General features: G+C 36.9%; 1 protein-coding gene and 1 long non-coding RNA gene across 2 annotated transcripts in view; both read left to right on the top strand.

Moving 5' to 3' along the window:
- Nucleotides 1-22,810, top strand: part of LOC127673293 (uncharacterized) — an 882,259-nt gene that overhangs the window by 639,358 nt on the left and 220,091 nt on the right. The gene's annotated exons all lie outside the window — the stretch shown is intronic.
- LOC127672351 (uncharacterized) lies at nt 372-2,204 on the top strand. The gene is made up of 2 exons (XR_007974969.1): nt 372-1,135; nt 2,105-2,204. It is a non-coding gene; the product is annotated as an uncharacterized LOC127672351 (long non-coding RNA).

The raw sequence follows: 22,810 nt of genomic DNA, 5'->3' as shown, positions 1-22,810 counted from the left end.
TGCACTGGGATTCCAAGCTTTCCTTCTTCATGGGGACTTTATAAACAGCTGAATTTATGAGCTGTATAAACGTGACATTTTATATTCCGTTCCTAATCTCCTGTGAGAATGATGCTGATTAGTAAGGGTAATTGAGATTTTCTAGAAGGCTGTTTCAATAATGCACTCTTAAAAATTAACATTGAAATAGAACTGTTGTAACTATGTGGTAAACTTAGGGAGATTGGTTTAACATCTATGTAGATTGTCTCATTTGTGTGTGTGGCTAACACTTGTCATCCCAATCCAACAGGAAGCTGTTTTGTGATAGTTGTTACTTAAACTAGATTCTAGTTCAGTTATTTTGAGAAAGGTTTTGGTCTTTTTTTTTTTTGTGGGCAAAAAGTAAGGTTCAAGATTATATGATAGTAATCTTTATAACTGTGGAAAGGGAGGCATAAAGAGGGAGATGCTAATGGGGTTTTAGAAAGTTGCAGGGTCTTTCTATGTGAATGTTTGTTGCTCTTATGTTATTTGTTTGTATATCTAAATAGGCTTTTAGCCAGTAGTTTGGAATATTTCATAATAATGCCATCTGTTATTTGTTTCTTGGTTTTTTTAAACCAAAGGTCACTTGATCTTGAAAGCTTTAGAATACTATTATGAGTTAGGTCAATGAATGGGAGTAAATTTTTAAATTTATATGTTGTAAGAAACCATGTGATAGGCATTTTATTTAAATCTTCTGTACCCCTTAAATATTTAACATTTTTTAGGTTGTTTACCTTCTGTTTCATAGTACTTTGAACAGTAGAATTGTGATTGTTGTTTGCCTTACATATTCAAGGCCCTGAGTTTGATACCTTGTTCTACAAAAGAAAGATCGTGATTAGTGAAATTTACATAGAGAATGGCAAGAGTTTGATTTAGTGTAGCCTGGATCTGAGTCCTTGCTCTGCCACTTTCTGCGACAGGAGCATGCATGGGTGTTTGCCTTTCTGGCCCATTTCCTCTCTGCAAGAGGAACGACAGGAATCAGTGATGCCCAGCATACATCTGCTTAAAAGCAGCAGGGAGAAAGGTTCAGTGCCTTGCACCTAGTGGGACTAGACAATCGCCTCACAGTTAGTACGTGAAGTGGCTCAGTTGTTCGGGAGTAAGTTTTTTATTTTGTTTTGTTTTGTTGTTTAAAGCTGATACGCAAGCATATTCTTTGAAATCAGAACTTCTTATAAACTTAGAAAGTTCTTAGAGTTTAGATTCTGAGATTTAGGACCTGTACTATTATATTTTGGAACACCATGAGGGGTATTTGTAATAAAATTATTATAAAGTAATATTATCCTAATAGTTGGATTATAATAATCCTTATAAACAATCTGTGGTTTTTCTAAGTCAGTAATTGTTCTTATGAGATAATATTAACTTTCAGCTCCATAAATGCAATAAACGTGCTGCAGAACTAGTAACATCTAATGGTGAAAGAAAAATTCCCTTTGTATGTAGATTTTTGTTTTTTTCTGTGGACTTTTTGAAATATGTCTAATTAGAAGAGTAGTATGATAGCCTAAAAAGTTGGAAATCAAGCAGACTGGAGTTAAATTGCAATTTGGGCATTCATCAGCTGTGGGACTTAAATTACTAGTCTATAAAAGGTGGGGGTAGTAGTAATGTTTTCCATAGTGCTGTGAGAATTAATCTATCCCCCTGTAAACCTCTTTGTTTTAATACTTATCAAGAACACTGGGAGGCAGTAGCCATTGTTATTGTTGTTTCATTAAATAAAGTTTGTAGAGTTGTGCAGAATGGAGCTTATTAAAGCTAAGTATGTGAAACTACACATACCAAAATTGTTACAAATAATCAAATTTATCTTGTAAAATTAAATTTTAAAAGAAGACAATTAGAAAATAGAATAAGAAAGAATACCATGGTGTTGTTAGAAGTGATTTAAAATTCTATCAGATAACTAGAGAAACTGAAATTCATCTATTAAGGTGGTATACAGTCCATAGTATATTCTATATTATGTTATGATACCATTCTTCTTGAATGTGATTTCTAAACTAATCTGTTTTAAATGATAAGTATTAGTTTGGGTTTGAATGTTCTTTTTTCCTTTTAGGCAAATTGAGCTGGCCCAGACAGCAGAGCTCTGTAAGGCATGTTGATATTGATTGCTTCTTTGTCTCAGGGGCTATAAGAAATATAACAGATCTCAAAGGTCTGTATTCTTGTTTGTTTTAAGAAAGTTGATACATATCAATGTGTGTGTGTGTGTGTGTGTGTGTGTGTGTGTGTGTGTGTGTGTGTGTGTGTGTGTGTGTGTGAATTGATAACAATGTATTCTTTGGAAATTATTTTGATTTTTCTTAGTCAAATCTATTCCTTTGTTCAAATTGGCTGGAGCCTATATTCACAAGTGTAGGAAAATTAGAAAACTACTGCTTGGTGTAAGCTGAAATATACAGAGAAGAGTATCTTAAATTGAGGACTGTATTATCTCAAATAGATGAGGATATTTTCTGGATATTTTTCATATCTTTTTATTGTTTGTTAAGGGAAAATTTCTATTATCCTGTGTCTTCAGACTTTCTGTTCTTCTGTTGAAGTAACTCTCCTCTATGAATGTAGGTAAACATACTAATCTTTGGGTTTTGATAATTTTATACTCTAGAGGTGAGTCATCTGGGCAGTCTGCTTTTTTTTTTTTTAATGAAATTTTAGGTTTATGTGTGTACTACTTACTAGTATTGAAACATTTATTTAGGATTTTTCCTTAGTTCTTTCTTGACAAGAAAGCTACAATAGTGTTTTCTATTTAAAGTCAGTTTTTCTCTTATGTGAAAATCCTAGAAAATTGTCCTAGGTAGTTGTGACTTAGCTCTGAAAAGTATTATTTTGAATTTGAAAGAATTAGTTTTAGCCTTGGGACAACTTACCTTCTAGTAAATTGTTCTTTTTTTCTAGTTTATATGGAGAGGCAAGAAGACTTTCTGTGTTATGTGTTTCTTTGTTCTGAGTCTCCTGCCCTCTAAGCCTGTGGTGTTTTACTTGCACATCAGTTTTACAACATTATTGTTGTCTTGTAATTTTATACATAAAAGGAAATGATACATTAAAGTAATGTTCTTAACGAAAGCAAAATCTGGGGGGTCTGAAATTCACATTTGGTTATATGTTAAACATCAGATTTTCATTGCTGTGCATGAATCTCCAGTTTGTTTCTATTGCTATAAAATTAAAAAAAAAAATAAAATGGGAGGATAAACGTATTTATATCCGAATTGTAAAAGTCTGTTTATAGTTTTTGTTTTGTTGTCTATTCCTACAATTTGAGCCTGGGATCTGAGTTGTCTGCTTTTCATTGTAAGAAATGAAAAGCCATGGAAAACTGACTCTGCTGATTTTAGATTGAGTCGGTTTACAGAAACATTGCTGGAGCCATGCGTGGTGCATGCTTTTAATCCTAGCAGGTGAACATCAGTGAGTTCCTGGCCAGCGTGGTCTACATAGAGAATTTCAGAAGACCCTGTCTTAAAAAACATTAGGTGATGTTATATGGTGATGCTTTTTAAGATTTAATGCATAAGTGATTAAAGAACAAATATTATATAATTAAAATTGCATGAAAAAATTCCATTACATGACCTTAACATCCTTTTGTACTTAGAGAAACAATTCAATTTTTTTTTCTCACAGGAAAAACAGTGGCTCTGTCAGCAACCATGGCACAGGAAGGTCACCTTTTCATCGTGGTGCTAACATCCAACTGGGGTGGCAGTATTACCAAAATAAAATCCTGAAAGGAGAAGCAGGTACACATGAGTGTTTAAAAGCCATAGTAACCTCTGGGTGGCTTCTGGATATTGCTGGTGGTGTTGGTACCTTAGAAGTACAAGTAGAATTAGAATAATTAAGAATTTGAATTTGAAGGTTTTAATGATGCTAGTGACTGTAGAGAGAATATTTTGTGTATTGTACTAAAAGAAAACTATGGCCTATAGGAAAATGTAGAATACAAGATGAGACATTCAGAAGGCAGAAAGAATTCTGGGATAGAGCCAGGGATGAGATATTTGCCTGGGAAAATGTGACAAGACTGACACATGGTACCTGAGCCCAGGTAGGTAGTCATGTGTCAGAAAGTAGATTTGAGTAAGTGGGTTATAATGCACTATGGCCTAGTCAGAGAAGACTAGCTATAAGGCCAAGATATTTGTAAGTATACATATTTTGAGTCTGAGTTTTATTTCTGGGAGCATGGGGCTGGGAAGAAGACCTAGGTCCAAACTTCTACAAGTGACAACTTGAATCACAACAAAATCTAAATCTGAGCAGATGACCAGTGCCTAGTTATGTTTTCTGGAATTGGATGATGGTGTTTTCCTGAAACCCAATCTACTGTGTCTAAATTTAGATTGGGATCGAAAAGCATGGTATGAATTGTTTTCGTATTAACTAAATAAGTTATTAGCCATTTGGCTTATGTCACAATGAAGACACTGAAGTTTGTGTTCTTCAGTATTTTTAAGAATTTAAAGGTAGACACGGTGGTACCTAATCCCAGCATTTGGGAGATAGCACCAGGAGAACAGTATTTTCAAGGGAAGGCTACAGAGTAGGGAAACCCTGATTTAAGAAAGGACACAGCCTGTTTTGGAACCAGAATCTAAATGCCTCATTTGAGTGAACTTGTTTTTTAGAAGAAATATTTTCATAGCTGTCTTAGAAAACTAGTCTCTTCACATTCATAAGACCTTTATGTGTCTTTACTACCTTGCATTACAATTTGAAAGAAATTGGGAATCCTTTCTCATTGGTTTCCTTGTGGAATAAATTGTTAAAACCACAAATCTTTAAAAAAAAATCATTCTTTTAGAGAAGCATTTACCAGAAGACTGATATATAGCACAGTAGAAAGGATCTAGAGTTGGGTTTTATCCAAGTTACTTTGGTTCCCTGTTTTGTCAGATATAAAACACTGGGATTATTTTATAAAAGACCCAGATGAGGCAAAACAGAGTCTGGGCATCTGGATTTCTTTTCTGGAATTAGTCTTTCTTGATTGTAATCATCTGCTTACACAGTGTATTGGGAAGCATAATTGTAGGCACACATTTATACTTTATATATATAATGAGTTTTTCAAGTTTTCTAAGGCTTTTATTAGCTGTTATCTGTTTTCAGAATATTTTGAGATTTAGTGATTTTTGTCAGTAGATCATGGGGTAACTTTCTTAACTTGTTTAGGCCTTGCTTCATTGTTTATGGTTAGTTTCTTAAGCATACCTTTGTACAAGGTGGCAATGGGGTCTCCCTTTCTGGGCTTCTCTAGCTACCAATACTGCTTCTCCTGCTCCTCCTTCAGAGGAACCATGTGGACTGTTTCCTGTGGCTGCCACTTCTGCTATCCACTGGTCTTGTACAAGCATGTTTAAGTTTAGCGGTGGTAGGGGAGTTGTAGGTGGAGCTGAGTGTCGTTTATCACTCCTATCCTACCATAGCCAAGAGCATCCTTTCAGAGGTGCAGGCAAGGGAGAAGGTGAGGGATAAAACCTATGTCTCTCTGGTCTCCAGCCCTCACACCTCGCTTGAGGTTTCTCTTTGTCCTGGAGGGATGGATAGCTAGTTCCTTCAAGCTGGGAATAACACAGTGTCTTGTGGGTAGAGGTACTAGTCTGCTCATGGAAGGACCTGGTCCTCGTGTTTCTTGTGCCTCAACCCATCTCTGTGTTTCATCCTGGGGCACTGGAGAATTGTGGGAACCTTAGCTTCCCAGGCTTGGTGTCCATCTAGATGGGATGTGCGGATCTCTGGCAGCAGGCACTTTCTCCACTCTCTATATTCCCTCAAAGCGTGATGACAATATGGTACATGTTGGATAGGGGAAAGGCAATGAGAGGCAATCAGTCTCCCCACCCCCACCCCTGCCTCCTTCTGTCTTGTATTTTGCTATGTTTTTCATTTATTTATTTAATTTAATTTAATTTTTTTTAAAACACTCATTTATTTATTATATGTAAGTACACTGTAGCTATCCTCAGATGCTCCAGAAGAGGGTGTCAGATCTCATTACAGATGGTTGTGAGCCATCATGTGGTTCCTGGGATTTGAACTCAGGACCTTCAGAAGAACAGTCAGTGCTCTTAACCTTTGAGACATCTCTCCAGCCCAGTATGTTACTATGTTGGCCAGATTTCTGCCCATCTGGATCATAATTTCCTCCACCCCAGGTCTACCAGATGTCAAATCTGGACTTTTTTTTTTATTTAAATGAGGTTTAAGTTGGCCATTTTCCTTAACTTTTCTTTTCCTAAGAGGATTGTCAGCTAGTTGCCTGGTTGTTGTGTATATCACTCTTGGTCTTTAGCATTAGGGCAATGGTGAAGTTGGTATTCTGTTCTCCATGTCACCTTGATTCCTAGTTGACAAGTTGTCCTTTTCATTAAAGCCAAAATTTGTTTTTAGTACAGTACTCATGATACAACAGTGAATAATATGATGGACCAATTTTTTTTTTAGAAAAGTGGACCGATTTTTAATATTTAATGATTATTTATTAACAATTAGAAAATACAACCATTAACCTTTATTTTGTTCCTTCTTTTTTAATAATAAAAACCATAATGAGTTCAAGCAGTTTACTGGCTGTTTTCTTGGTTTTTTAAAATTCCTTATTAAATTATGGTAGTGTTGACCACATATCCCTGTCTTACTCAACAGAATAAATTGTATTAATGAGTGTTAAAGTACGATGGGCCAGCTTTAATTTTTAAAGTCATTACTTTCTTATTACAATAAAAAGTGGTAAAAAAAAAATAGATCTTTTCATCTCTCTCTCACTATGTCTTTCTGTCTCTGTCTCTCTCTCTTCCTTTTGGATGATTGTGTTTTTTTTTTTTTTTTTTTTTTTTTTTTTTTTTTTTTTTGTCTTTTTTTTTATTTGATATAATTTATTTACATTTCAAATGATTTCCCCTTTTCTAGCCCCCCCCCCCCACTCCCCGAAAGTCCCGTAAGCCCCCTTCTCTTCCCCTGTCCTCCCTCCCACCCCTTCCCAGTTCCCCGTTCTGGTTTTGCCAAATACTGTTTCACTGAGTCTTTCCAGAACCAGGGACCACTCCTGCTTTCTTCTTGTATCTCATTTGATGTGTGGATTATGTTTTGGGTATTCCAGTTTTCTAGGTTAATAACCACTTATTAGTGAGTGCATACATTACATTGTGTTCTTTTTAAAAATATTTTTAATATCTGAAGAAAAATAAAATATTCGGCTAGGTTTGTTTTGTTTCATTTCACTTTTTCTTTTGATTTTGCCTTAATAAACATAAGGAGGTTGACCTCTCTCTCCAGCCTTCCTTGTTTTCGAGGGGCCATTATGAGTCGTTAGCCTTCTTATGCTCTGTCCTTTTCCTCTCTTCTTTATCTGTCTATCTCTGTCTGTCTCTGTTTATATATCTATCTGTCTGTCTATCATCTATGCTTTAGCTTTTTATTATGTAGCCTTGGATCTCTTGGTTAATTTTATTTAATCCTCCTGTCAGGGTTGTGCTATAGATCACCCACAAGCACACACAATTTTAAATTTTGATTATTATAACAAAAGGAGATTGACAAGTATCTTTTGTTGGTGGTGGTGGTGAAGATGATGGTGGCAGATGTTGCTGCAGTGGCAGCTCTCTTTTTCCCTTTTTCTTCCTATGAAAAGAAAAAAGAAAATATTCGGCTATTTCTATCGTTCCTCCAGCTTTCCTGTCTTGTTTGTTTATATTTAATCCTCCAGTGATGGTAGTCCTGTGTGCATGTGCGAGCATACACACACATAGACACACACACACACACACACACACACATTCACTACACAACACCCAGGGATGGGGGGCAGTCATGGAGAAGGAAGAACTCATTAGGAAGCATTGGCTTAGACATGTGAGAGGGGTGATAGTGAACCAGAGACTTTGAATGTCAAGCTATTATATTCCGTAAAACTTACAATAACTGTTCTAACAAAGAAATATTGAGTTTTTTCTCCATCTGTTTCTTTTCACTCCACAGATCATGCTGACCCAGAAAGTGGAGATCTGATTGCTGAGATTAAAGGCTTGAGCCACCATGATTATCTGTAATAAAGTGAGGTGTTAGAGCCTGTGGCCTAGTGAAGTGAACATCGGGGCTGGGCGAGTATGGACTCAGAGATGACCAACTCTGTGTGTGTGCTACACTCAGTTCTCTCCTTCCAGCCAGGGATGAGTCTTAGGCTCACAGATTTGTGAATATGAGCTTGCTTTGTTGCGTCCAACATAACATGTTTTCTGGTTAGTTTTTTCCTGCATGCTTGCTTCCTTGGTGTGGTTTCGCTTTCTATCTGTGCTGGATTCCTAACCTGCACTGGGGAATCAGAAGCAAGGTCAGAGTCAAAGTCTTTTTGATAAAGAACCAGGAATACATACCAGCACATCTGGGCTGACTGTCCTTCTTCCCAAGGGATGGATCAATCTCAGAGAAGATGGTCCTTCCTTTTGATCTACAGGTAGTACCCTAAATATGGTGCAGCCCATTTTCCTTCTTGCACTGTACACTTAATAAAATTAAGTAAATTAAAGAATGAACTTTCCAGTTATATATTTGTTCAAGCTAGTTAAATTCAACCTCAATACCTATACCTGCCACACACACCTAACTACATCTCCCATGTATGTGTGAGGGGGGTTGCCATGTCTGTTGGTCTGCAAACTATTTGAGAAAGCTTGGTGGCCACAGAGGCTATGAGAAGGGTGTCAGTTGGCCTGGGAATAGAAGAGCAGCCAGTGCTCTTAAATTCTGAGCTATGTCTTTCCAGTGGACAGTTTTCAGCATGAAATCAGTCATAATTTTAGTGTGAATATATTACAACTCATTGTCCTTTAATATATGTAAGACTAACTAGTATTGATGATGGTTCACTTTTCTTAACCTTGATAGTCAAACTAGGACAGACTTGCACACTACCTAACTATTGGGGAGATAATTGATGTGGAGAAAAGGAACTTGTCTAGTCAGTAAAGTGTTGCTGTTTTTTTGGGGGGGTTAATAATAGAAATTGTATTTTGTCTATATATTTTATTACAAGTTCTTGTTTTGATTCTCATTTTATTTCAAGGGTACTCTCTAGAACAGTAGAGCCTCCTTACAAGTCACCACATGTAAATTGGATTTACATCCCTATCATCTAGAGGATAGCAAGCACAGAGAGCAGCAAAGACAAAAAAGAAAGGACAAAGAACTCAGAGGGTGACACATTAATCACTTTGGGTCATTTTTTTCCTGTTTTACCTTGACTCTGACTTTTAACAAAAAGAGAACATCAAGAAGAAGAAAATGAAAGAAACAAATGTCTTTGGAGCCCTGGTGTTGTCGTCGAGTCAAATTTTTAAAAGACAGAGAGGAGTTGTGAAAATCAGCTTGCTTAGTGGAAGTCCGCAGTGTTATATAATCAGTACCATTGTGCTTTATCTTACAGAAAGTTAAACATGGCCTGTGGTCACACAGTTACTAAAGAATTGAACTGTAACCTACAATTCTTTCTCTTTCTCTCTCTCTCTCTCTCTCTCTCTCTCTCTCTCTCTCTCTCTCTCTCTCTCTCTCTCTCTCTCTCATAAAATTTGAAATTAAACTACATGTACAATGAAAAAAGTGTGGTGCTGTGTGTCTTTAATCACATGACACAGAAGATGGAGGCAGGCCTGATCTAGGTACTGGTCTCAAGGGCTAAGCAGCCTCAATTAATGAAATGAAGAGAAAAATAAATAGATATAATTAACCTTGAATTAAGGAAACAAGTAAAGAAACAAAGTAAGGCAATACTGGGTGGCCTGGCTTGGAGAGAGAGAGGGAGAGGAAGGGGGCAGAGGGAGCTAGAGAGAAGTGATGATGATAATCAGAGTGGTTAGAGGGACTGACCTTGTCTTCTCTGCCTTCAAAGGCTCATGCCATCATCCTCAAGCTAGCCTTCTTCCTTTGGTCCTCCCAAGGGTCAGCCAGGCATCAGATGCAGTCAGAGAGAAAATTGGGAACCTCGTGGAGATTCTCAATTGAGGTCTCTCTGGCCCCTTGAAATAAAGCAAACAGGTAGACAGTCTAGTGGTGTGAAAGGAACAGTTGGGATGTTGTTGGTGATGGGAGTACATACATTCTTTCTGCCCTTGTAGACCCTTTGTTCCTGGCTTGGAGAGATCAATGTGCAGGGGAGCATAATAAGAGGAGGAGAGATCCTGAAATGATTCCAAGAGTCTAGAAGTGTCAGATAAAAAAATAGCTTAGAGCTTGTGAGACAGTGTGCTACTCTAGTGGGGAGGGCTCTGGTTCTCTGCTCACTGCTCACCACCCAGTGTCATTTTGGTTTCTCATGCTCTCAAGACAGGGGATCAAACAATCAATCATCTGGAATGTAAGGAGAGAGAGAGAGAGAGAGAGAGAGAGAGAGAGAGAGAGAGAGAGAGAGAGAGAGAGAGAGAGAGAGAGAGAGAGAGAGAGAGAGAGAGCCTGGAGTCAGTCCCAGCAGAGGTGTTTTTTTCTTCTTGGTTTTTTTCTTGAGGTAGTGGAGGGAGGAAGAGCATCAAAAATTTAGGGGTGCTGTATAATAAAAGGTTTATTTATCTAAGTCTAAGTTACTATGCTAATGTAGATCTGCCCTTTGTGTTCCTCTGAAGCCAGAGACTGCAGTCTCAGGCACTTAGCACTTCACCCAAAAACAGCAGGAGATTAAAGGATTAGTGGCTAGAGCCTTTTCCCCATTGTCCAGATGCCTTTTGCTTGTCAGTCTAGGGTGAAGTGAGGAGAAATAAACTTCTATTGAGCCAGGAGAAGAGAATAATACTTGCAGAAAGAAAAACTTTTACATAGGTGAATATGCATAATCTCACAGAAATTCATACATACAGCTCCATACATATTTTCCTGAAGTAATCTGGGCCCAGCTTGCATGTATTCTCACAATTCATACTTATACATGCATACATTCTCACAATTACATACTTACACACACATCCATACTTACATATGCATATGGAGCAAAAGACCAGCACCAGTGCAGAAAGAACTCACTCATTCTGTATGAAAAATGGACTCCAGTATTTATTACATCGAGAAAGAAAAAGTTTCCACCTTTTCAATGCTAAATGAATCAAATCCATATTTGTAAGAAAAAGGCTTTGTTTCTCTTAATGGGACCTGTCCTGTCCCACGGTAAGAAGACTGCCTGTTCCTTCTGCTTTCTGCAACATCTTCTTTTTTCCTCTTTCCCTCTGCATCCTACACATTGTTCTCTTAGTTATTTACGTTATCTATAGTTTCTAAGTTATTCCACTCTGCATTCACCTAATCTTGTTCTCTTCTGACTAAAAACTTCTCCTTAGTTCAGTTCTTCTCTCAGCTCTGTTCCTCTCCTAAACTCTTCTGCCCTGACTTCTCTTGTCCTCAGCCCTTAAACATCTTTCAGAATACATGATCGCATGTTACAAAGTTCATCACAAGTTCACACAAAATACCGTCATAAATTGAAATAGAAGTTTACAACAGAGAATATTTACATGCATATCCATTAGGAGTAATTATCTAGCTAGACATCTATTATTTCTCTTCTCTACATTATAAGTAAAGTTTTGTATAGATAAACCCAGTCAATATTTTATCTCTTAACACCTATTATATATCCAACTTCCCTTTTCATGACCTTTGGTTAACTGTTTTTTTGTTTTGTTTTGTTTTGTTTTTTTGAGACCAGGTTTCTCTATGTAGACCTGGATGTCCTGGACTCACTCTGTAGACCAGGCTAGCCTTGAACTCAGAAATCTGCCTGCCTCTGCCTCCCAAGTGCTGGGATTTCAGGCATGTGTACACCACCACCAGCAGGCAGGTTAACTGTTTTACAGCCTCTTGGAATGTGCTGAGTAGGAGAAAGTCTGATTGCCATCTAAGAGCAATTAACGGGTGACACTTGGGAGACTGGCAGAGTTCTCATTTTAGTTGTAACTATCAGAAAAGGACCTAATAGAAGTTCCACTATTAAAGAGCTTAATAATCACAGATATAATTTTAGGAACTCTTATAGGATCATCATTAAAACTAAAGTCATCTATTTGTCTACACAGCATCATTATAAGACTTCGTGGATCTGCAGAGATCTGCTCCAAAGGGGTGTGCTATTACTTATTGATTATTATAAATGCATAATGATAACAGGAAAAACATATAAATAGCAGGAATCTTTCCTAAAATTAGTCCCCCACTCCTGACAGAGTGAAATAATAGCCAGACACATGTCAGGACATTTTCTTCAGTTTCTCATATGAAATCTGAGGATTTACATGACTTGAAAGACAGATCAAAATAAATAGAGTAGTGGGAGGTGGGCTTACCAGGAAAAGGTACATGGATTCAAGAATATGAACATTTTTGAAGATATACTTTAAAATGCAAACCTACACAATTGTGAGATATTTCATTTTAAACATCAGAGATAGAAGACCCATGGATCCAATGCTGGCAAGTATGATCACAAGGTGTTTTATAGTCACAGGATTTATTTCTTTGTATATGGGAGCCACTGCGTTTATGATTTACCACACATTGGCACATGTCTAATATCCAATGTATAGTTAATGATGTTGTGTTTTATGTTGTACTCATTTGCATAACAAGCAGTTAGTTCCTTTCATTTCAGCTGTAGCTAGTCTTTTACAATGATCCCATTTTATTATTATAATTATTGTTTATTTTATAAGAATTTTCATTTGTTTACAAGGCTTATTAATTTCTGGTTTGTTTATTCATAGTGTAGTTTATTTTCACTTACATCTTTAATGGTCAGTAGAGAAGGATGCGGTTTGGACTGAGGTTGTGTATGAGGCCCAGGACACGAACAAAGCTGTCCTGATAAGATCTCCTTATCTGGCCACTCTATAGCACTGCAGACATGGGCTAGCACATCTTTTCTCTCAAAGAAAATATACTGTTTTGTAAAATGGAGTTACATTCAATCTTTCTTTTCCCTTAGAGATATGAGGTAGTCATTCTTCCTTGGGACTAACATTGTTTTCATGTTTTCTAAGAACTATACAAATTCTCACTTTGAAATCTTTAATGGTTTCCTTAAGACAGCATGTTCTGGGTCTACTGTGTCCATGGTCTACTTCCTTCGCTGTCTTGGCAGCAGGCTGCTCCGGGTATAGGAACTTCTGTCATACTTTTTCTTTAGTTTTGTTCTTTAGATGTTTTTGAAGATGAGAATGTGGAATGTTTCATGTTTGGAATGCTTGTTTGCAAAATGACTCTGTCTTTACATATTTCAGCATACAGATGAAGAAAAAGAAACAACTACCTAATATTTGTCCATTAAAATAATACATATCTTCCTGTATACTCTGCTACTCAATCCATTATTAGCTGTAGATAAGAAATGAAAAGATTTTACTTTTGTCTAGAGTAGAAGATTGTGAACCAACATCCTTAACTTAGTATTGGTTACAGTGCTGATTACAACCACCATATATTTTTAAATTTAAAAAAAGAGAGAATTATGTGACTTTTAATATCACAAAGGATGGAGCTGGAGAGATGGCTCAGTGGTTAAGAGCACTGATTGCTCTTCTAGAGGTCCTGAGTTCAATTCCCAGCAAGCACATGGTAGCTTACCTGTAAAGGTGCCATCCATAATGACACTCTCTTCTGGTGTGTCTGATGACAGTTGCAGTGTACTCATATGAATAAAAATAATAATAAAAAATCCATCAGAAAGGATTCCTCATGCAAAAGAAATTACCTTACCCTACCTAAAAATTTTTAGTCCAAACACTACATTTAAGCCCTTTTTTGTTTTGTTTGTCAGTAAATAGCTAGTAGGCAAACCTAAGTTATTGAGAACCTTAATTATTAAACATGATCAAATAGAAAAATGCTTAATTTTACTTCACATTATATAGGGCAGTTTATAATTATATGGCATAATGCTAAATGATATTAACAAATCATAAACTATAAAAATGATTCTGCTTTTTCTAAAAGAAACAGCAGTAATCTTGGGAAATGGTTGAGGAAAAAGGCCACTGAAAATGACCACATAGAAAGCTGTAAGTTAGCCGGGCGGTGGTGGCACACGCCTGTAATCCCAGCACTCTGGGAGGCAGAGGCAGGCGAATTTCTGAGTTCGAGGCCAGCCTGGTCTACAAGAGTGAGTTCCAGGACAGTCAGGGATATACAGAGAAGCCCTGTCTCAGAAAAAAAAAATCCAAAAAAAAAAAAAAAAAAAAAGAAAAAAAGAAAGAAAGAAAGCTGTAAGTTAGATGACCATGGAGACAGAAATGGAAAGAAAATAGCCTAATAAAAAGCTCAGGGTAGGAACAAATCACTTTTAAAAGGTTAAAAAGGGAAGAGAAACCAACAAGACCATCTTTTTTAAGGGACACCAACTGGCAGATACAACAAAGTCTAAATTGTACTTTAGATTACACCTCATGACAGTGTCTTGCATATATGTAGACTATCTGCACCAAGTTAGATTATAACATGATCTAATGTCCACATGAGATAGTGACCTTTACTGGTTTTCCACAGTACAATAAAATAAGTAAAATGCTATTGTATGAATACTAATGTCATTAAATGAATCTGTGTTCTTCAGAAAGAGACACATGTTAAGGACAGGCAGGTCAGTGCCTTGAAAGAGGGCTGGAGTCCTTCCCTACATCAGTGTCTCAATGCAGCTCACAACCTGCTATTTACCAGCATGAAAACAGGACAATGGTCAGCAAGATTCAGCAAATGATAAAGGACATTTTCAGCTTGTAATATGAAATTTAGGTGCCCAGAGGCCTTAGAAGACACAACCTCATGGATAAGTAAGAAGCACATGGTCTTGTGAAAAAGCCCATGAATTCAAGAAGATAAAAATTTGTAAATACGAGGCTGGAGCACTTAAGAGCACTGACTGAGCTTCCAGAGGTCCTGAGTTCAATTCCCAGCAACCATATGGTGGCTCAGAACCATCTGTAATGTGATCCGATGCCCTCTTCTGGTGTGTGTGAAGACAGCTACAGTGAACTGTAATAATAATTACTGTAAAAAAAATAAGTCCTGTAAAAAATAAAATAAATAAAAAATGTTAAAAATAAAATACAAGTCTTCAATTTTATCAATAACACTATATAATCCTCAAATTTATCATACATATGTTGTATGAAAATCTGAATTTTTCCCTAAAAAATTTCGATGATTACCCTATGTAATACTCAATTATTATATTATATTATATTATACATGTAATTTGAAAATATTTAGATTCATCAGAAAATGTTTCCTCTTCATTTTTGATTATATCCTAAATATATTTATATGACTATTATATTATCTGAGTTTATTCCCAAAAAATCTTCAATATTATCAATTAACCTATGTGATCCTCCAATTTATCATACAAATGTTTTATGAAAATCTTGTTTTATCAGAAAATATCTCCACTTCCTTTTTCATTTACATTCTAACTGCATTTGTATGCCTATCATTTCATCTGAGTTTTTCCAACAATTTCTTATATTATCAATTATCCTATGTAATCCTCAATTTTATCACACACAGATTAGATGAAAATATTCAGTATTATCAGAAAATATCTTGACTTCCTTTTTCAATTATATTCTAAAAGTATTTGTATGCCTATATATCTGAGTGTTTTCCAAACATTTTCTGATAAAATTGAATATTTTCATGTAACATGAATCATAAAATTGAGGATTACATAGGGTAATTGATAACTGAAAACTTTTTTGGAAAAAACTCTGATACAAAGATGGGCATAGAAATGCATTTAGAATATGAATGACAAAGAAGTGGAGACATTTTCTGATAAAACTGAAGTTTTTCATACAATATATGTTTGATAAAATTGAGGATTGAATTTTTGATTGATTACTGTTGTATTATTGATAAAATTGAAGATTTGTTTGTAAAACACTCAGATACAAGGCTAGGCAAACAAATGCACTTAGAATATAATTTAAAAAGGAAGTTTAGACATTTTCTGATAATACTGAAGATTTTCATCTAACCTGTGTGTGAAAAAATGATGATTACATAGGAAAAATTTAAAATTTTTTTTTAGAAAATAACTCAGATAAAATAATAGGTTTATAAAAACATTTAGGATATAATTGAAAAATGAGGTGGAAATATTTTCTGATAAAACTGATGATTTTCATATAATGTATGTATCATAAAGTTGAAGATTCCATATGATAATTGATAATAGAAAAAATTGTTGGAAAAAATTCAGATATAATGATAGGCATACAAATGCAGTTATGATATAAATGAGAAAGGAAGTGGAGACATTTTCTGGTAAAACTAAATATTTTCATCTAACCTGTGTTTGATAAAATTGAAGTTTACATAGGAAAACTGATAATATTGGTTTTTTTCTAAAAAAGTCTCAGATATATTATAGGCACATAAATACATTTAAATACACATAAATACATGGTAAATTATGCCTCCTTCAAAGGAGGATGTGTGTATCATCAAACCATAAGTTTCTATATGCTTCAAATCTACCTAAAAATAAATGTAGTAAATAATGGAGTTTTGAATAAATAATATCTAATGTAAAGATTTAGAGAACTTGGTAGTTTCTAGTACTCTTACAATGTACTTGGGATTTAAAGAGTTTCTACCAAATTTGGCTATAGATGAGGCTATTGTAAAATTTTGGAAATTCATATTTTCCTAATATCTCAACCACAACATACCCCCTATAGAAGTGGTAAACACCCTGCCCAGACAGCTTTCTTGCACCAGAGCGAGAAGGTTAGTCTCTGCCGCAAGCGTTCCTTCATCTTCTCCTCTGCTGTGCTCCAGCGAAGATCAGTGCAGTCCCCTGGCGCCTTCTACTTGTGGACTCTCTGCTGATGCTACTTGCCAAAATCTACATTTCTAGCTCCCTGTCTGCTTTGTCATCCATCCCTGTGTTTTCCTATCTCTCTCATTCTGAGGGCCACTCAGAACTAAGGAAGTCATGACAGCCTTTACCCCTGAGTGCTTTGCTATCCATACACCGTTCTCCCACAGTTATCTCAGCAATGTCTAAGCGCAGGAGTCCTGAGTCGTGCATTGCTTTTGTCATGTCTCTTCACTCTCTTTGCATTTCTTGATGTTTCCAGTTTCAAAGAGTAGGGAACCAAGAAAATGTACTCAGTTTAGATGTCCCTAATTCTTCTTCATGATTAGATTCAAACTATGAATTTTTATAGAAATATTAGGTCTCATTTCAGAAGATGCATGATAATGAAATTTTCTGTTGTTGGTGACATTAACCTTATATATTTTGAAATGCTGTCTCTCCAGTTTCTCCTAGCAAAGTAACAACTTTTCTATTTGTTACTAGTAAGTATCTTATGGAGAAGTGCCTATGACTACAAACACCTTCCAGCAAACCTCAGATTTCTGCTATAGTAAGGGTCAAAGAATTATTTTATAATCGTATTTTTATATATTGATTGTCTTGCCTTGTACTTTAATTTAAAATCTTTAATTTTCTTTTTTTTAATATACAAGGTCTTACCCTATAGCCCAGGCTAACCTAGAAATGTGTGTAGTATAGCTGAAACACTTGTGAGTGAAAGAATGTAAAACACAACTACTATATAATGTAAAAATATGACTTATCTAATGATGTTGGTCAGAGTTCAATACCCCAAATATAACGACAAAATTGGTGTATGTGTGTGTGTGTGTGTGTGTGTGAGAGAGAGAGAGAGAGAGAGAGAGAGAGAGAGAGAGAGAGAGAGAGAGAGAGAGGCCAGAAAATAATATGAGATCCCTCAGAGTTGGAGTTACAGGCATTTTCAAGATACCCAACTTGTTACCTGGGTGCTAGAAACAGAATTCTAGTTGTCATGGAGATTAGCAAACCCTTTTAGATACAGAATTGCCTTTCCAGGCCAATAAAAGTGTTGCTATAGCAAAAGATGAGATGCAGCATAACTAGAAAAGAAAGAAGATAGGAAAATGACTTATTTGAGATGTAATGCTGGATTAAATTTATTTCAGTAAATAGCTAAGGTAATGTAAGTGTATAGCTCATTCAGTATGTTTATGTAATACTGAGTACAGAGCAGGGGCAGGGCCACATCCAGTCTATTCTTGTTATATTTTTAAGGTTGACGGTATATTTAAAAATTAAACTATCATTGCATTCCTTTCTTATTATCCTTTCCTCTCTTCAGCTTCTACTATACTAGTCTTCTTTAAATGTGATTATCAAACACACACACACACACACACACACACACACACACACAAACGGACACGCGCAGGCACACACACACACAATTTACATTTCTTTGGGTTTTGATGTTGTTTGTTTGTTTGCTGGTGCACACCTTTACTTGTAGCATTCAGGAGGAAGAGTCAGGTGCTGCCAACCAGATCCCTAGTGTCACACTGGCCTTTGTGATCCACATGTTTAATCGTGTGTATGTGTCTGCATCTTGGGAGGGGGGCTTGTGTGTGCACATGCATGCAAGTGCCTACAGAGGCTGGAAGAAGACATTGGATCCCCTGGAGTTGGAATTAACAAGATTACAGGCAGTTGTGAGCCACCCAACATGAAAACTAACTTGCGCTCTCCACAAGAGCAGCGTGCTCTTAAACAGTGAGCTATCTGTCCCATGTTCTTACACATGTCCAGTCTGTCATTCTTAGGGCTTTAATTTCATTCCCACAGTGTCTTTTGTGTTTTGCTTTTTTTTTCATCAGCCTTATCTGCTTATTTTACCTGTTTATTATAATAGTTCCCTGATTGATCTCTTAGCTTCCTTTTAGTTATGTTTTAATGTGTTGTCATAGATGTACATTCTTTAAAAATATTAATATTTACCCTGTGTTGAGGTTGTCTTTTTGTAGAGTTGGCTGATCACTTGGTGGATAACAGAATAGCAACTGAGTGGACTGTGGGACTCTTATCCATAGTTCCATTACCCACGCATCTTCCCATTTATTATTGCTTTATCCATCATCCTCCCTGCGCCCTAGTGAAACTAGATCACTTCTCTAGAGGAATATTGGTGGTCTCTCAGGGCCTAGAACAAAGGCAGCCTTTGCTTAGATGCTTCTTTCACATGTCAGTGGGAAGGCATCCTTCCCTAAATCATAAGGATCTACTGTGCTTGCCTTAACACTATCTCTATTTATGTAAGGTCGTTTTCGCGCATGGCTTTTATTCTGTAGTAGATTATAAACCTGTGAGCAGGGACCATGTCTTATTTTGGTGTTCCCCACAGCTTCTTGTACTTGGTATGTGAAGCTTGATAATTAGTTCTTCAACAGTGAGTAAAAAGGTTTATAATGATTTTCTTGATGATTAGTAGAAGAAAATGGAGTAAGTTGGGGTATTGACTGGAGTGTGGCTCAGTGGTAGAACTTGTGTTTGGCAGCCCCGGTGTCAGATACCCACATGACTGTCCAGTTCCTCCTTAAAGAATCTTAAGTGCAATGCTGGTTTGGCTTCTTAGCACACAGGCTTGCACTCAAGAAGACTTGAGTGGCTCCCCTGTCCTGTCACCCCTCAGTGAGCTATTCTGTTATTCCTCATTGTTGTTTTCTTATGGTTCATATATTTAACTGTTGGTTGCTATACACCTTAGTAATTAACTCTTTTTACAAGTGTTTGAGTGGTCAGAGGAGTATATTATATCTGTAGTTTTTAAGATAAAGTATCTTGATGCAACCAGGATTTCTGTAAAATACTGCCTGCAGACAATATAAAATTTCCTCTTCTAATCTCTCAACGGGCACATTTAGTGCCCTCCCCACCTCCAAAATGCCTCAGTTACAAATCGGAAGGCAGGCTTGGTGACCAGGACTGGCAAGCACATTTTAAAGTCCCATGCTGTGGAATTGATCCATCTCAACTTGAGGTATGTTGTTCTTTCTTATTTAAATCACTTAAATATGCTCACATTCTCTGACTGTCCTATTGAGGTTTGTTCCCACATAATTATTCTTTGTTCCACCCTCTTACTGTCTTTCACACTCATGTGTACGCTAGGAAATGAATGTGTTTACTTGCTTCTCAACAGTTTTTAACCTCTGAAGATACTGCATTAAGTAGAATTTTGTGGCAATAATTCGAATGATTTTGATTGTGATAAAGTGTCTTCTTTTATTTCATCCCCTTTTTCCCCTTTTCATTTTTTACACATAGTTCTAGGGAGGATTTATTCTAATTGTCACTGTTTTTAAAATGCATGTGTTAGGGTAGTAATCTTTGAGATTTTTTTTTTATTCGATATAATTTATTTACATTTCAAATGATTTCCCCTTTTCTAGCCCCCCCACTCCCCAAAAGTCCCGTAAGCCCCCTTCTCTTCCCCTGTCCTCCCACACACCCCTTCCACTTCCCAATTCTGGTTTTGCCCAATACTGTTTCGCTGAGTCTTTCCAGAACCAGGGGCCACTCCTCCTTTCTTCTTGTACCTCATTTGATGTGTGGATTATGTTTTGGGTATTCCAGTTTTCTAGGTTAATATCCACTTATTAGTGAGTGCATACCATGATTCACCTTTTGAGTCTGGGTTACCTCACTTAGTATGATATTCTCTAGCTCCATCCATTTGCCTAAGAATTTCATGATTTCATTGTTTCTAATGGCTGAATAGTACTCCATTGTGTAGATATACCACATTTTTTGCATCCACTCTTCTGTTGAGGGATACCTGGGTTCTTTCCAGCATCTGGCAATTATAAATAGGGCTGCTATGAACATAGTAGAACATGTATCCTTATTATATGGTGGGGAGTCTTCTGGGTATATGCCCAGGAGTGGTATAGCAGGATCTTCTGGAAGTGAGGTGCCCAGTTTTCGGAGGAACCGCCAGACTGATTTCCAGAGTGGTTGTACCAATTTGCAACCCCACCAGCAGTGGAGGAGTGTTCCTCTTTCTCCACACCCTCTCCTACACCTGCTGTCTCCTGAATTTTTAATCTTATCCATTCTGACTGGTGTAAGATGAAATCTTAGGGTTGTTTTGATTTGCATTTCCCTAATGACTAATGAAGTCGAGCATTTTTTAAGATGCTTCTCCGCCATCCGAAGTTCTTCAGGTGAGAATTCTTTGTTTAACTCAGTACCCCATTTTTAATAGGGTTGTTCGGTTTTCTGGAGTCTAACTTCTTGAGTTCTTTATATATATTGGATATTAGCCCTCTATCTGATGTAGGATTGGTGAAGATCTTTTCCCAATTTGTTGGTTGCCGATTTGTCCTCTTGATGGTGTCCTTTGCCTTACAGAAACTTTGTAATTTTATGAGGTCCCATTTGTCAATTCTTGCTCTTAGAGCATACGCTATTGGTGTTCTGTTCAGAAACTTTCTCCCTGTACCGATGTCCTCAAGGGTCTTCCCCAGTTTCTTTTCTATTAGCTTCAGAGTGTCTGGCTTTATGTGGAGGTCCTTGATCCATTTGGATTTGAGCTTAGTACAAGGAGACAAGGATGGATCAATTCGCATTCTTCTGCATGCTGACCTCCAGTTGAACCAGCACCATTTGTTGAAAAGGCTATCTTTTTTCCATTGGATGTTTTCAGCCCCTTTGTCGAGGATCAAGTGGCCATAGGTGTGTGGGTTCATATTTCTGGATCTTCAGTCCTGTTCCATTGATCCTCCTGCCTGTCACTGTACCAATACCATGCAGTTTTTAACACTATTGCTCTGTAGTGTTGCTTGAGGTCAGGGATACTGATTCCCCCAGATTTTCTTTTGTTGCTGAGAATAGTTTTAACTATCCTGGGTTTTTTATTGTTCCAGATGAATTTGATAATTGCTCTTTCTAACTCTGTGAAGAATTGAGTTGGGATTTTGATGGGTATTGCATTGAATCTGTATAGTGCTTTAGGCAAAATGGCCATTTTAACTATATTGATTCTACCGATCCATGAGCATGGGAGGTTTTCCCATTTTTTGAGGTCTTCTTCCATTTCCTTCTTCAGGGTCTTGAAGTTCTTGTCATACAGATCTTTCACATGTTTGGTAAGAGTCACCCCAAGATACTTTATACTGTTTGTGGCTGTTGTGAAGGGGGTCATTTCCCTAATTTCTTTCTCAGCCTGCTTATCCTTTGAGTATAGGAAGGCCACTGATTTGCTTGAGTTGATTTTATAACCTGCCACTTTGCTGAAGGTGTTTATCAGCTGTAGGAGCTCTCTAGTGGAGTTCTTTGGGTCACTTAGGTAGAAGATCATGTCGTCTGCAAATAATGATAGTTTGACTTCTTCCTTTCCAATTTGTATCCCTTTGACCTCCTTATGTTGTCGAATTGCCCGAGCTAGTACCTCAAGTACAATATTGAAAAGATAAGGAGAAAGGGGGCAGCCTTGTCTGGTCCCTGATTTCAGTGGGATTGCTTCAAGTTTCTCTCCATTTAGTTTGATGCTGGCTACCGGTTTGCTGTATATTGCTTTTACTATGTTTAGGTATGGGCCTTGAATTCCTGTTCTCTCCAAGACTTTAAGCATGAAGGGATGCTGAATTTTGTCAAATGCTTTTTCAATCTTTGAGAATTTAAATGTAACACATATGTAACACACACACAGACACAGACACACACACACACACACACACACACACACGCACACACACGCACACACGCACACATACACGTGCAGACTAATGAGTTTCCCTAAGATGAGCATAACCAGGACATCAGCTGATGGACAGGCAGTGCAGTTGTGTGTGAAAAGCTTCCTGCCTGCTTGTGTCCAGGCAAGGTCCTACACCAAAGGCCCCCACTCTCCCATTTAAATTT

This window comes from Apodemus sylvaticus, chromosome 22 (assembly GCF_947179515.1).
Source record: "Apodemus sylvaticus chromosome 22, mApoSyl1.1, whole genome shotgun sequence".
NCBI classification, from domain to species: Eukaryota; Metazoa; Chordata; class Mammalia; order Rodentia; family Muridae; genus Apodemus; species Apodemus sylvaticus.
The sequence above is the reverse complement of the archived record's forward strand: the minus strand, read 5'-3'. Positions and strand labels throughout refer to the sequence as shown.